The sequence below is a fragment of the Atractosteus spatula genome (assembly GCF_055471065.1).
Source record: "Atractosteus spatula isolate fAtrSpa1 chromosome 10 unlocalized genomic scaffold, fAtrSpa1.hap1 SUPER_10_unloc_3, whole genome shotgun sequence".
Lineage (NCBI taxonomy): Eukaryota > Metazoa > Chordata > Actinopteri > Semionotiformes > Lepisosteidae > Atractosteus > Atractosteus spatula.
In genome coordinates this window covers 2,141,869-2,156,748 of record NW_028296623.1, presented here as the reverse complement: position 1 = coordinate 2,156,748, position 14,880 = coordinate 2,141,869, and the positions used below count along the sequence as shown (strand labels likewise).

Below are 14,880 nucleotides of genomic sequence, written 5' to 3'. Positions count from 1 at the left end.
TTAGCCCAGGTTCGATCTGTCTCCCAGAATCACCAGGGCGCACGCACACACACACAACCGTGCCGTTGAAGTGCTCTGCTTCATTTCAAAGGGCAACTCAACATTCACTCCTACCCCGAGAACAGAAAAGACAGCGTCCGCAGCAACAACAGCTCAGGTCTCTGCACAGGAGCTAAGCTGCCCCCATCTCCTCTGCTCTGCGGCTCCTGCGGAGTGGAGTGGAGTCCTGCCTGGAGCCGTGTTTGCAGGCGGCGGCTCCCCGCGCTCTGTCTGTGCGTCGTGTCCAAGAGCTCCTGGGAGGAAGAGAGAGCCCTCCCACTCGGGGGCTTTTCCACGGTCTGTGTGAGGAGGGGCGGGTGTGTCCAGTAGCTTATCGAGCGGAAGCCTGGGGCGGCGGAGAGCTGTGATCGTGCAGACCTTGAGGTGTCACCTCTTTGTCTGCTTTCCCGCCGCCCCTCCGCCCAAGTTTTGCTCCAGAGTAGCCCGGCAACCCCTCACACCTGCACGTGTCACAACCTAAGGTGTGGCATGAGACACCCATGGGGTGCTGTTCTGTTCTTGCTAATTGTTTCCTGCCTGTCGCAGGCAGGAGTCCATGCGAGGAAGATGCGCTGGACAGAGCTCAGAGGGCGCAGCTGGGTGGCTTTCCTTCTGAGTGACGTTCCTGCAACACTCTCCCGCTCCTCTTGGTGCACTCATGCCGCAACACAGGAAGGCTGGAGCAGGTGGCTGTGTGCTTTGTGCACCGCCGAAATGGCTCAGTTGGGAGAGCGTTAGACTGAAGATCTAAAGGTCCCTGGTTCGATCCCAGGTTTCGGCATTTTGTTTCATCGCGCCCTTTGTTCCTCTCTCCAGCACCCCCTGCCTAAAGTGACGCGTCCCTTTCTCAGCCCGAAACGCAAGCGAGACACCAGCAGCGGTCCCTGCAGGTTTCCGTAGTGTAGCGGCTGTCACGTTCGCCTAACACGCGAAAGGTCCCCGGTTCGAGACCGGGCGGAAACAGCCTCTTTTTGCACGCTCCTGTACTTCACAGAGGTCTTGAGCGACCGGTCATTTGTTCCCAATGTATTTCCGGTCCCTTCATGCACTCTTGTACCAAACGCACGTTCCTTCTGTACGCGGAGCCGATCATTTGCAATTGGGCTGTGCCGACAGACCAGGACGAGCTCTGTCGGCTCAAAAGCAGCGCAGGACCTGCAAGAACAACAGAAAGATTAGCATCCAGTGGGGGCCTCTTAGTGAGCCCAAGATCTCATCAAGAATCGGCTCCAGCAACAGGGCTGGGCGCATTGTTCCATTCTCCGACCACTCTCGGTGTAAACAAGTCCCTCCTGGTCTCTGCTTGAAATGCACTTTCCTGCGTTTGCTTTGGTGTAACTGGCTTCCCCTGCATGGGCGAATGTGAAGAAGATCCTTAGTAAGTCATTGAAGAAAACCGAGAAGAGGTCGGAGTGGCCTCTATCGTTCATCAACGATCCAGTCAGGCAGTACTCCTCTGTAAAGCGCCTTTCGTTCACATCGATTGGCTTTTTTTTGCCTTCATTCGCGCAAGTAGTAAAAGCAGACACCCCTATTCTGCCGTGACCCGGATTCGAGCCGGGGTTGTTGCGGCCACAACGCAAAGTACTGACCACTATACGATCACGGCGAGTTACCGATACACACACGGCAGGGCAGAAAAGGCTGTGCTCTCTTCGTGTGACCTAATTCGGCAAAGTCCTGACGTTGCATTTCAACTGAGCCCCAGTATACATCGACCCTTCGACACTCTGAGTGACAACTCTCTTGCGTGTTTTCTCATATTTATGTAGTTTGCTTGCATGATGCCCGGAACAGCGGGGTTGTGTGCTCCCATATGGTCTAGCGTTTAGGATTCCTGGTTTTCACCCAGGCGGCCCGGTATGGGAACGTGTCAGTTTTGCCTCCTGCTTTCCAAAAGATCAGCACCGTGTACGAAGGAGCCGCATTAAAAGCACTCGAACGTGCAAAACGCGCGAGAAGAGGGGGCGCTTGTTTCCAACCGAAGACTTCTCGCGTGTGAGACGAGCTGATCATCGCTGCAGGAGGTGGGAGGGTTACTCTGGTAGACAGGGCTGGCCTTTGGCAATAGGATTTATACTCTCCAAGATGATATTTGCACTTTCTGGAGAGGCGATTTTCTCCACTTCAGTGGCCCGATTTCGTCGATTGCGTGGAGAGGGCTGTAGAATGTGGCGCCGCCTTTCCTGCTCCGTCCATGACAGGCGTGCTGTTCTCTGGAGAGAGAGCACGGTCCATCAGCGCGCTTTAATAAAGGCACTGGAAGCAGCTGAATCGCATTGGCGAAACTCAGCACTGGGCCGCTGGGCAAGGTTTGCCACCGTTTCCGTAGTGTAGTGGTTATCACGTTTGCCTCACACGCGAAAGGTCCCCGTTTCGAAACCGGGCGGAAACAGACCAGCTTCTTTTGTCGCCACGCACAAAAGGGGATTGGGGATTCGCCTAGGGCTGTGGTCGAACAGACCCACTCACCTCTTAGTGTGGCGGGATCTGCACAGTGCATGTCGCAGCGCATCCTGCTTTCACTCCAATGCGCGTCCTGATGTACCCCAGTCTCCCGCGTGACAGGTGGGGATAATCACCACTATACTAACGAGGAAGACATCGCCCTCTCCGACCCCCGGCATCGTGTCCCGACCCACCGTGCTGGAAGCCGACGCGTGCTGTGATTTCTTTACGGAGCAGAAATGACAACCGAGGAGCCGAGAGATCATTTCAGCATTTCGCGTCTGAACAGAAAACACAAACGACCAACTCGGAATGACTTGCCTTTGACGCTTATCAAAGCGTTCTTTGTGCATCGAACAGACCCACTCACCATGTCGCAGGGCTTCCAGCTTTCACTTCAATGTGCTTCCTGATGTCGAGTCGTGTGCCGTGCGGAGGCTCTGAAAGCGAGAGCAATGAAAAGGTGCATGACGCTGTGAAAGAAAACAGAGAAGTGAAAGGCAGTCTTTTCTCTAAGGAGGTAAAATGAAAGCTTTCTACTCACGCTCGGGGAATTGAACCCCGGTATCCCGCATGACAGGCGGGGACACTTGCCACTATACTAACAAGGAATACATTGCATTCGCCGATCCCCGGCATCGTGTCCCGACCCAGCGTGCTGGAAGGCGACGCGTGCTGTGATTCCTTTACGGAGCAGAAATGACAACCGAGGAGCCGAGAGTTCATTTCAGCATTTCGCGTCTGAACGGAAAACACAAACGACCAACTCGGAATGACTTGCTTTGGACGCTTTTCAAAGCGTTCTTTGTGCACGACGACTGCGCCGCCTAGCAGATACAAATGGGTTGTACAACTCTGCACTAGCAAATGGAAGAGGGCTAAACACCCTTTCTTTTAGCCCAGGTTCGATCTGTCTCCCAGAATCACCAGGGCGCACGCACACACACACACCCGTGCCGTTGAAGTGCTCTGCTTCATTTCAAAGGGCAGCTCAACATTCACTCCTACCCCGAGAACAGAAAAGACAGCGTCCGCAGCAACAACAGCTCAGGTCTCTGCACAGGAGCTAAGCTGCCCCCATCTGCTCTGCGGCTCCTGCGGAGTGGAGTGGAGTCCTGCCTGGAGCCGTGTTTGCAGGCGGCGGCTCTCCGCGCTCTGTCTGTGAGTCGTGTCCAAGAGCTCCTGGGAGGAAGAGAGAGCCCTCCCACTCGGGGGCTTTTCCACGGTCTGTGTGAGGAGGGGCGGGTGTGTCCAGTAGTTTATCGAGCGGAAGCCTGGGGTGGCGGAGAGCTGTGATCGTGCAGACCTTGAGGTGTCACCTCTTTGTCTGCTTTCCCGCCGCCCCTCCGCCCAAGTTTTGCTCCAGAGTAGCCCGGCAACCCCTCACACCTGCACGTGTCACAACCTAAGGTGTGGTCATGAGACACCCATGGGGTGCTGTTCTGTTCTTGCTAATTGTTTCCTGCCTGTCGCAGGCAGGAGTCCATGCGAGGAAGATGCGCTGGACAGAGCTCAGAGGGCGCAGCTGGGTGGCTTTCCTTCTGAGTGACGTTCTTGCAACACTCTCCCGCTCCTCTTGGTGCGCTCATGCCGCAACACAGGAAGGCTGGAGCAGGTGGCTGTGGGCTCAGTGCACCGCCGAAATGGCTCAGTTGGGAGAGCGTTAGACTGAAGATCTAAAGGTCCCTGGTTCGATCCCGGGTTTCGGTATTTTGTTTCATCGCGCCCTTTGTTCCTCTCTCCAGCGCCCCCTGCCTAAAGTGACGCGTCCCTTTCTCAGCCCGAAACGCAAGCGAGACACCAGCAGCGGTCCCTGCAGGTTTCCGTAGTGTAGCGGCTATCACGTTCGCCTAACACGCGAAAGGTCCCCGGTTCGAGACCGAGCGGAAACAGCCTCTTTTTGCACGCTCCTGTACTTCACAGAGGTCTTGAGCGACCGGTCATTTGTTCCCAATGTATTTCCGGTCCCTTCATGCACTCTTGTACCAAACGCACGTTCCTTCTGTACGCGGAGCCGATCATTTGCAATTGGGCTGTGCCGACAGACCAGGACGAGCTCTGTCGGCTCAAAAGCAGCGCAGGACCTGCAAGAACAACAGAAAGATTAGCATCCAGTGGGGGCCTCTTAGTGAGCCCAAGATCTCATCAAGAATCGGCTCCAGCAACAGGGCTGGGCGCATTGTTCCATTCTCCGACCACTCTCGGTGTAAACAAGTCCCTCCTGGTCTCTGCTTGAAATGCACTTTCCTGCATTTGCTTTGGTGTAACTGGCTTCCCCTGCATGGGCGAATGTGAAGAAGATCCTTAGTAAGTCATTGAAGAAAACCGAGAAGAGGTCGGAGTGGCCTCTGTCGTTCATCAACGATCCAGTCAGGCAGTACTCCTCTGTAAAGCGCCGTTCGTTCACATCGATTGGCTTTTTTTTGCCTTCATTCATGCAAGTAGTAAAAGCAGACGCCCCTATTCTGCCGTGACCCGGATTCGAACCGGGGTTGTTGCGGCCACAACGCAAAGTACTGACCACTATACGATCACGGCGAGTTACCGATACACACACTGCAGGGCGGAAAAGGCTGTGCTCTCTTCGTGTGACCTAATTCGGCAAAGTCCTGACGTTGCATTTCAACTGAGCCCCAGTATACATCGACCCTTCGACACTCTGAGTGACAACTCTCTTGCGTGTTTTCTCATATTTATGTAGTTTGCTTGCATGATGCCCGGAACAGCGGGGTTGTGTGCTCCCATATGGTCTAGCGTTTAGGATTCCTGGTTTTCACCCAGGCGGCCCGGGTTTGACTCCCGGTATGGGAACGTGTCAGTTTTGCCTCCTGCTTTCCAAAAGATCAGCACCGTGTACGAAGGAGCCGCATTAAAAGCACTCGAACGTGCAAAACGCGCGAGAAGAGGGGGCGCTTGTTTCCAACCGAAGACTTCTCGCGTGTGAGACGAGCTGAACATCGCTGCAGGAGGTGGGAGGGTTACTCTGGTAGACAGGGCTGGCCTTTGGCAATAGGATTTATACTCTCCAAGATGATATTTGCACTTTCTGGAGAGGCGATTTTCTCCACTTCAGTGGCCCGATTTCGTCGATTGCGTGGAGAGGGCTGTAGAATGTGGCGCCGCCTTTCCTGCTCCGTCCATGACAGGCGTGCTGGTCTCTGGAGAGAGAGCACGGTCCATCAGCGCACTTTAATAAAGGCACTGGAAGCAGCTGAATCGCATTGGCGAAACTCAGCGCTGGGCCGCTGGGCAGGGTTCACCACCGTTTCCGTAGTGTAGTGGTTATCACGTTTGACTCACCCGCGAAAGGTACCCGGTTCGAAACCAGGCGGAAACAGACAGGCTTCTTTTGTCGCCACGCACAAAAGGAGATTGGGGATTCGCCTAGCGCAGTGATCGAACAGACCCACTCACCTCTTAGTGTGGCGGGATCTGCACAGTGCATGTCGCAGCGCATCCTGCTTTCACTCCAATGCGCGTCCTGATGTACCCCAGTCTCCCGCGTGACAGGTGGGGATAATCACCACTATACTAACGAGGAAGACATCGCCCTCTCCGACCCCCGGCATCGTGTCCCGACCCACCGTGCTGGAAGCCGACGCGTGCTGTGATTTCTTTACGGAGCAGAAATGACAACCGAGGAGCCGAGAGATCATTTCAGCATTTCGCGTCTGAACAGAAAACACAAACGACCAACTCGGAATGACTTGCCTTTGACGCTTATCAAAGCGTTCTTTGTGCATCGAACAGACCCACTCACCATGTCGCAGGGCTTCCTGCTTTCACTTCAATGTGCTTCCTGATGTCGAGTCGTGTGCCGTGCGGAGGCTCTGAAAGCGAGAGCAATGAAAAGGTGCACGACGCTGTGAAAGAAAACAGAGAAGTGAAAGGCAGTCCTTTCTCTAAGGAGGTAAAAGGAAAGCTTTCTACTCCCCGTCAGGGAATCGAACCCCGGTCTCCCGCGTGACAGGCGGGGATACTTGCCACTATACTAACGAAGAAGACATCGCCCTCGCCGATCCCCGGCATCGTGTCCCGACCCAGCATGCTGGAAGGCGACGCGTGCTGTGATTCCTTTACGGAGCAGAAATGACAACCGAGGAGCCGAGAGTTCATTTCAGCATTTCGCGTCTGAACGGAAAACACAAACGACCAACTCGGAATGACTTGCTTTGGACGCTTTTCAAAGCGTTCTTTGTGCACGACGACTGCGCCGCCTAGCAGATACAAATGGGTTGTACAACTCTGAACTAGCAAATGGAAGAGGGCTAAACACCCTCTCTTTTAGCCCAGGTTCGATCTGTCTCCCAGAATCACCAGGGCGCACGCACACACACACACCCGTGCCGTTGAAGTGCTCTGCTTCATTTCAAAGGGCAACTCAACATTCACTCCTACCCCGAGAACAGAAAAGACAGCGTCTGCAGCAACAACAGCTCAGGTCTCTGCACAGGAGCTAAGCTGCCCCCATCTCCTCTGCTCTGCGGCTCCTGCGGAGTGGAGTGGAGTCCTGCCTGGAGCCGTGTTTGCAGGCGGCGGCTCCCCGCGCTCTGTCTGTGCGTCGTGTCCAAGAGCTCCTGGGAGGAAGAGAGAGCCCTCCCACTCGGGGGCTTTTCCACGGTCTGTGTGAGGAGGGGCGGGTGTGTCCAGTAGCTTATCGAGCGGAAGCCTGGGGCGGCGGAGAGCTGTGATCGTGCAGACCTTGAGGTGTCACCTCTTTGTCTGCTTTCCCGCCGCCCCTCCGCCCAAGCTCTGCTCCAGAGTAGCCCGGCAACCCCTCACACCTGCACGTGTCACAACCTAAGGTGTGGTCATGAGACACCCATGGGGTGCTGTTCTGTTCTTGCTAATTGTTTCCTGCCTGTCGCAGGCAGGAGTCCATGCGAGGAAGATGCGCTGGACAGAGCTCAGAGGGCGCAGCTGGGTGGCTTTCCTTCTGAGTAACGTTCCTGCAACACTCTCCCGCTCCTCTTGGTGCGCTCATGCCGCAACACAGGAAGGCTGGAGCAGGTGGCTGTGTGCTCTGTGCACCGCCGAAATGGCTCAGTTGGGAGAGCGTTAGACTGAAGCCCTAAAGGTCCCTGGTTCAATCCCGGGTTTCGGCATTTTGTTTCATCGCGCCCTTTGTTCCTCTCTCCAGCGCCCCCTGCCTAAAGTGACGCGTCCATTTCTTAGCCCGAAACGCAAGCGAGACACCAGCAGCGGTCCCTGCAGGTTTCCGTAGTGTAGCGGCTATCACGTTCGCCTAACACGCGAAAGGTCCCCGGTTCGAGACCGGGCGGAAACAGCCTCTTTTTGCACGCTCCTGTACTTCACAGAGGTCTTGAGCGACCGGTCATTTGTTCCCAATGTATTTCCGGTCCCTTCATGCACTCTTGTACCAAACGCACGTTCCTTCTGTACGCGGAGCCGATCATTTGCAATTGGGCTGTGCCGACAGACCAGGACGAGCTCTGTCGGCTCAAAAGCAGCGCAGGACCTGCAAGAACAACAGAAAGATTAGCATCCAGCGGGGGCCTCTTAGTGAGCCCAAGATCTCATCAAGAATCGGCTCCAGCAACAGAGCTGGGCGCATTGTTCCATTCTCCGACCACTCTCGGTGTAAACAAGTCCCTCCTGGTCTCTGCTTGAAATGCACTTTCCTGCGTTTGCTTTGGTGTAACTGGCTTCCCCTGCATGGGCGAATGTGAAGAAGATCCTTAGTAAGTCATTGAAGAAAACCGAGAAGAGGTCGGAGTGGCCTCTGTCGTTCATCAACGATCCAGTCAGGCAGTACTCCTCTGTAAAGCGCCGTTCGTTCACATCGATTGGCTTTTTTTTGCCTTCATTCGCGCAAGTAGTAAAAGCGGACGCCCCTATTCTGCCGTGACCCGGATTCGAACCGGGGTTGTTGCGGCCACAACGCAAAGTACTGACCACTATACGATCACGGCGAGTTACCGATACACACACGGCAGGGTGGAAAAGGCTGTGCTCTCTTCGTGTGGCCTAATTCGGCAAAGTCCTGACGTTGCATTTCAACTGAGCCCCAGTATACATCGACCCTTCGACACTCTGAGTGACAACTCTCTTGCGTGTTTTCTCATATTTATGTAGTTTGCTTGCATGATGCCCGGAACAGCGGGGTTGTGTGCTCCCATATGGTCTAGCGTTTAGGATTCCTGGTTTTCACCCAGGCGGCCCGGGTTTGACTCCCGGTATGGGAACGTGTCAGTTTTGCCTCCTGCTTTCCAAAAGATCAGCACCGTGTACGAAGGAGCCGCATTAAAAGCACTCGAACGTGCAAAACGCGCGAGAAGAGGGGGCGCTTGTTTCCAACCGAAGACTTCTCGCGTGTGAGACGAGCTGATCATCGCTGCAGGAGGTGGGAGGGTTACTCTGGTAGACAGGGCTGGCCTTTGGCAATAGGATTTATACTCTCCAAGATGATATTTGCACTTTCTGGAGAGGCGATTTTCTCCACTTCAGTGGCCCGATTTCGTCGATTGCGTGGAGAGGGCTGTAGAATGTGGCGCCGCCTTTCCTGCTCCGTCCATGACAGGCGTGCTGGTCTCTGGAGAGAGAGCACGGTCCATCAGCGCACTTTAATAAAGGCACTGGAAGCAGCTGAATCGCATTGGCGAAACTCAGCACTGGGCCGCTGGGCAGGGTTTGCCACCATTTCCGTAGTGTAGTGGTTATCACGTTTGCCTCATACGCGAAAGGTCCCTGGTTCGAAACCGGGTGGAAACAGAGCGGCTTCTTTTGTCGCCACGCACAAAAGGGGATTGGGGATTCGCCTAGCGCTGTGATCGAACAGACCCACTCACCTCTTAGTGTGGCGGGATCTGCACAGTGCATGTCGCAGCGCATCCTGCTTTCACTCCAATGCGCGTCCTTTTTAATCAAGATGGCGGCGCGCATGGACGCAGCGGCTTCATTAGCTCTCAAACAATGGTCCTTTTTGTTCGTTATTCTTACGTTTTTTGTCACGTTATTTACTCAAAACACTGAAGCTTACTTCTCCTACGACCGGAAAACATTACTGGACATCAGAAACAACTGCAGGGATTTCTCCTTTAGTTCGCTCGACCTGGATTACATCAGCTCGTCCATCCTCTACACCGCAGACCCGGAAGCCGCGGAGCCACCTGACCGTGTCCGCCGGGAGAGGAGACGGCGCAAGCGGTGCGAGCGCAAACAGAAACGCGGTAAGAGAGCCGGGCTGCAAATAAGACTAAAAGAACAGCGGAACAGACCACCTATACCCAGCCTGTTCCTCGCTAACGTACGGTCCCTAGACAACAAACTGGACGAAATAAAACTCAGGCTCACTACTCGCCAGGAAATAAAAAACTGCTGCACTCTTGTGTTTACGGAAACGTGGCTTCACAACAACATACCGGACTCCGCCATTCAGCTTGATGATTTTTTAACTCTCCGGTCGGACAGAACAGCCGCCTCTGGTAAAAATAAAGGAGGAGGTCTGTGTATTTATGTCAACCAAGCATGGTGCAGAGATACTACAGAAATCGCTATCCACTGCTCACCCGACTTAGAATATTTAATGGTAAAATGCCGACCCTTCTACCTACCTAGGGAATTCACGTCGGTCATTATTACTGCTGTATACATACCTCCTAACGCTAATGCTAAGGAAGCAGTCAAAATGCTGTCCAAAGCTATTAGTAAACAAGAATCAGCACACCCTGATGGTGTATTTATTATTGCAGGTGATTTTAATCATGGAAATCTGAAATCAGTCCTGCCTAGCTACAACCAACACGTTGACTGCCCCACCAGGGGAAACAACACACTTGACCTAGTTTATACTAATGTACCCGGTGCTTACAAAGCAGTACCTCACCCCCCTCTTGGACAATCTGACCACATCTCCCTGTTCCTACTCCCAGCCTACAGACGACTTCTCAAACGCACCAAGGCTCCAGTTATAACTGTAAAAACATGGACCAAAGAGGCAGAATCAATGCTTCAGAACTGTTTTGAGTGCACAGACTGGAGTGTGTTCAAAGATGCAGCCTCCCATGGATCCCACACTGATATTGATATGTATGCATCAGCAGTCACTAGCTACATCAGCAAATGTGCTGATGATGTGGTGAGCGTTAAAAAGATACGCAAACTCCCGAATCAAAAACCTTGGATGAACACTGAGATCCGCTCCCTGCTTAAAGCCCGTGATGCAGCCTTCAAATCTGGTAATGAGGAAGAACTGAGAGGGGCTAGGAAAGAATTAAGAGCTGGCATAAAATCTGCCAAGAAACAGTACAAATCCCAGATAGAACACCACTACAACACCAACACTAACCCACGACGCATGTGGCAAGACATAAATACAATCACAAGCTACAGGAGCAAAACAAGCCCTGTAAGCGCTACTGACCCCTCTCTCCCAAACAAGCTTAACACCTTCTATGCACGCTTCGAAGCTCAAAACCCTGAACCAGCCACCTGGACCACTGACTCCCCTACCACCCCACCCCCCACACTATCGAAGCTAGATGTGTGGAAATCACTAAGTAGAGTGAACACACAGAAAGCTGCTGGACCTGATGGTATCCCTGGCCTGGTACTCAGAACATGTGCCTGGCAGATAGCTGATGTCTGTACCGACATCTTCAACCTGTCCTTGGCCCAGGCCACTGTACCTAGCTGCTTCAAGACAACCACCATCGTGCCAGTACCGAAAAAATCAGCCCCCACATGCCTAAACGACTACCGCCCTATTGCACTCACCCCCATCATAATGAAGTGCTTTGAAAAACTACTTATTCCGCACATTAAAGCCAGCATTCCAAAAACACTGGATCCTCTACAGTTTGCCTATCGCACAAACCGCTCCACAGAGGATGCAATCTCCATAGCTTTACACACCACACTAACCCACCTGGATAAAAGGAACACCTATACAAGAATGCTGTTCATTGACTTCAGCTCAGCATTTAACACCATCATACCCATAAAACTTTCTACCAAACTCAGGGCTCTAGGTTTAGATACAACCCTCTGCAGCTGGATCCTAGACTTCCTCACCAGCAGACCCCAGACTGTCAGGATTGGCAACCTCATCTCCAACACACTCACCCTTAACACCGGTGCCCCTCAAGGCTGTGTGCTCAGCCCACTGCTTTACTCCCTGTTCACCCACGACTGTACTGCTAAGTTCAGCACAAACACCATCACCAAGTATGCTGACGATACCACAGTCGTGGGCTTGATCACTGACAACGACGAGACTGCCTACAGGGAGGAGATAAAACAACTCGCAGACTGGTGCCGAACCAACAACCTATGTCTCAACATCAGCAAAACCAAAGAGCTGATTGTTGACTTCAGAAGACAAGGAAAAGTTCACTCCCCCATCTACATAGAAGGGTCTGCAGTGGAGATGGTGAATAACTTCAAATTCCTAGGCGTTCACATCTCTAAGGACCTTACATGGACACTGAACACCTCCAGTCTCATCAAGAAGGCACAACAGCGGCTGTACTTCCTGAGAAGGCTGAAGAAAATACACCTACACCCACTGATCCTCACCAATTTCTACAGATGTACGGTGGAGAGCATACTGACCAGCTGCATCACAGTCTGGTACGGCAACTGCACCGCATCCGACCGTAAGGCACTACAGCGGGTGGTCAAAACTGCCCAACACATCATCGGCAGTGCCTTACCATCCATCCAGGAAATATACAACACCAGGAGTCTGAAAAAAGCCACCAAAATTATGTCTGACCCCACTCACCCTGGTCATAACTTGTTTGTTCCCCTACCATCTGGCAGAAGGTTCCGGTCACTCCAGTCGCACACAACTAGACTCCAAAATAGCTTCTTCCCCAGAGCTGTCAAGTTGGTGACACCCCCACTCCCTTCCACCTTATTATGAACTCTCCTAACATCCTCCTGTACCCACAACCACTGTACTCCTACACCACCACACACACACATGTAAGCCAAAATTGTACTGTCCCCTCGATAGCCCAGTAAAATTGTAACAGGCATAATAATATTTAATATTTATTAATTAACCATACTACTTTTAACCATACTATCCTTTTTTTTTTTGCACTGTTCCAAGAATTACCTTGCACTGTTTTTGTCCTGTTAAATTTTCTTTGTTTGCGGAATTTTGCACAGTTTTCGATTACATGTTATTTATGTTATGTTATTACATGTTGTTACTGTTATTGCTATTGTGTAACTGTCTATTGTCTCATCTTATGTCCTATTTATATACTGCACCTGAGTGACTAATGAGAAACACTTTTCATTATACTATGCACCTGTGTAAGTTTAATGACAATAAAGTTGAATTGAATTGAATTGATGTACCCCAGTCTCCCGCGTGACAGGTGGGGATAATCACCACTATACTAACGAGGAAGACATCGCCCTCTCTGACCCCCGGCATCGTGTCCCGACCCACCGTGCTGGAAGCCGACGCGTGCTGTGATTTCTTTACGGAGCAGAAATGACAACCGAGGAGCCGAGAGATCATTTCAGCATTTCGCGTCTGAACAGAAAACACAAACAACCAACTCGGAATGACTTGCCTTTGACGCTTATCAAAGCGTTCTTTGTGCATCGAACAGACCCACTCACCATGTCGCAGGGCTTCCTGCTTTCACTTCAATGTGCTTCCTGATGTCGAGTCATGTGCCGTGCGGAGGCTCTGAAAGCGAGAGCAATGAAAAGGTGCACGACGCTGTGAAAGAAAACAGAGAAGTGAAAGGCAGTCCTTTCTCTAAGGAGGTAAAAGGAAAGCTTTCTACTCCCCGTCGGGGAATCGAACCCCGGTCTCCCGTGTGACAGGCGGGGATACTTACCACTATACTAACGAGGAAGACATTGCACTCGCCGATCCCCGGCATCGTGTCCCGACCCAGCGTGCTGGAAGGCGACGCGTGCTGTGATTCCTTTACGGAGCAGAAATGACAACCGAGGAGCCGAGAGTTCATTTCAGCATTTCGCGTCTGAACGGAAAACACAAACGACCAACTCGGAATGACTTGCTTTGGACGCTTTTCAAAGCGTTCTTTGTGCACGACGACTGCGCCGCCTAGCAGATACAAATGGGTTGTACAACTCTTCCTAGCAAATGGAAGAGGGCTAAACACCCTCTCTTTTAGCCCAGGTTCGATCTGTCTCCCAGAATCACCAGGGCGCACGCACACACACACACCCGTGCCGTTGAAGTGCTCTGCTTCATTTCAAAGGGCAACTCAACATTCACTCCTACCCCGAGAACAGAAAAGACAGCGTCCGCAGCAACAACAGCTCAGGTCTCTGCACAGGAGCTAAGCTGCCCCCATCTCCTCTGCTCTGCGGCTCCTGCGGAGTGGAGTGGAGTCCTGCCTGGAGCCGTGTTTGCAGGCGGCGGCTCCCCGCGCTCTGTCTGTGCGTCGTGTCCAAGAGCTCCTGGGAGGAAGAGAGAGCCCTCCCACTCGGGGGCTTTTCCACGGTCTGTGTGAGGAGGGGCGGGTGTGTCCAGTAGCTTATCGAGCGGAAGCCTGGGGCGGCGGAGAGCTGTGATTGTGCAGACCTTGAGGTGTCACCTCTTTGTCTGCTTTCCCGCCGCCCCTCCGCCCAAGTTTTGCTCCAGAGTAGCCCGGCAACCCCTCACACCTGCACGTGTCACAACCTAAGGTGTGGTCATGAGACACCCATGGGGTGCTGTTCTGTTCTTGCTAATTGTTTCCTGCCTGTCGCAGGCAGGAGTCCATGCGAGGAAGATGCGCTGGACAGAGCTCAGAGGGCGCAGCTGGGTGGCTTTCCTTCTGAGTGACGTTCCTGCAACACTCTCCCGCTCCTCTTGGTGCGCTCATGCCGCAACACAGGAAGGCTGGAGCAGGTGGCTGTGTGCTCTGTGCACCGCCGAAATGGCTCAGTTGGGAGAGCGTTAGACTGAAGATTTAAAGGTCCCTGGTTCGATCCCGGGTTTCGGCATTTTGTTTCATCGCGCCCTTTGTTCCTCTCTCCAGCGCCCCCTGCCTAAAGTGACGCGTCCCTTTCTCAGCCCGAAACGCAAGCGAGACACCAGCAGTGGTCCCTGCAGGTTTCCGTAGTGTAGCGGCTATCACGTTCGCCTAACACGCGAAAGGTCCCCGGTTCGAGACCGGGCGGAAACAGCCTCTTTTTGCACGCTCCTGTACTTCACAGAGGTCTTGAGCGACCGGTCATTTGTTCCCAATGTATTTCCGGTGCCTTCATGCACTCTTGTACCAAACGCACGTTCCTTCTGTACGCGGAGCCGATCATTTGCAATTGGGCTGTGCCGACAGACCAGGACGAGCTCTGTCGGCTCAAAAGCAGCGCAGGACCTGCAAGAACAACAGAAAGATTAGCATCCAGTGGGGGCCTCTTAGTGAGCCCAAGATCTCATCAAGAATCGGC

At 53.0% G+C, this 14,880-nt stretch overlaps 6 non-coding genes across 6 annotated transcripts; 4 read left to right on the top strand and 2 right to left on the bottom strand.

Annotated features, from left to right (window-relative positions):
• Positions 1–747: 747 nt before the first annotated feature.
• On the top strand, positions 748–820 carry trnaf-gaa (transfer RNA phenylalanine (anticodon GAA)). The gene has a single exon. It is a non-coding gene; the product is annotated as a tRNA-Phe (tRNA).
• A 4,133-nt stretch (positions 821–4,953) lies between these two features.
• On the bottom strand, positions 4,954–5,025 carry trnah-gug (transfer RNA histidin (anticodon GUG)). Its single transcript has one exon. It is a non-coding gene; the product is annotated as a tRNA-His (tRNA).
• Positions 5,026–7,701: 2,676 nt separating this feature from the next.
• Positions 7,702–7,774, top strand: trnav-aac (transfer RNA valine (anticodon AAC)). The gene has a single exon. It is a non-coding gene; the product is annotated as a tRNA-Val (tRNA).
• A 574-nt stretch (positions 7,775–8,348) lies between these two features.
• Positions 8,349–8,420, bottom strand: trnah-gug (transfer RNA histidin (anticodon GUG)). The gene has a single exon. It is a non-coding gene; the product is annotated as a tRNA-His (tRNA).
• Positions 8,421–9,146: 726 nt separating this feature from the next.
• trnam-cau (transfer RNA methionine (anticodon CAU)) lies at positions 9,147–9,219 on the top strand. The gene has a single exon. It is a non-coding gene; the product is annotated as a tRNA-Met (tRNA).
• Positions 9,220–14,542: 5,323 nt separating this feature from the next.
• Positions 14,543–14,615, top strand: trnav-aac (transfer RNA valine (anticodon AAC)). The gene has a single exon. It is a non-coding gene; the product is annotated as a tRNA-Val (tRNA).
• Positions 14,616–14,880: the final 265 nt, after the last annotated feature.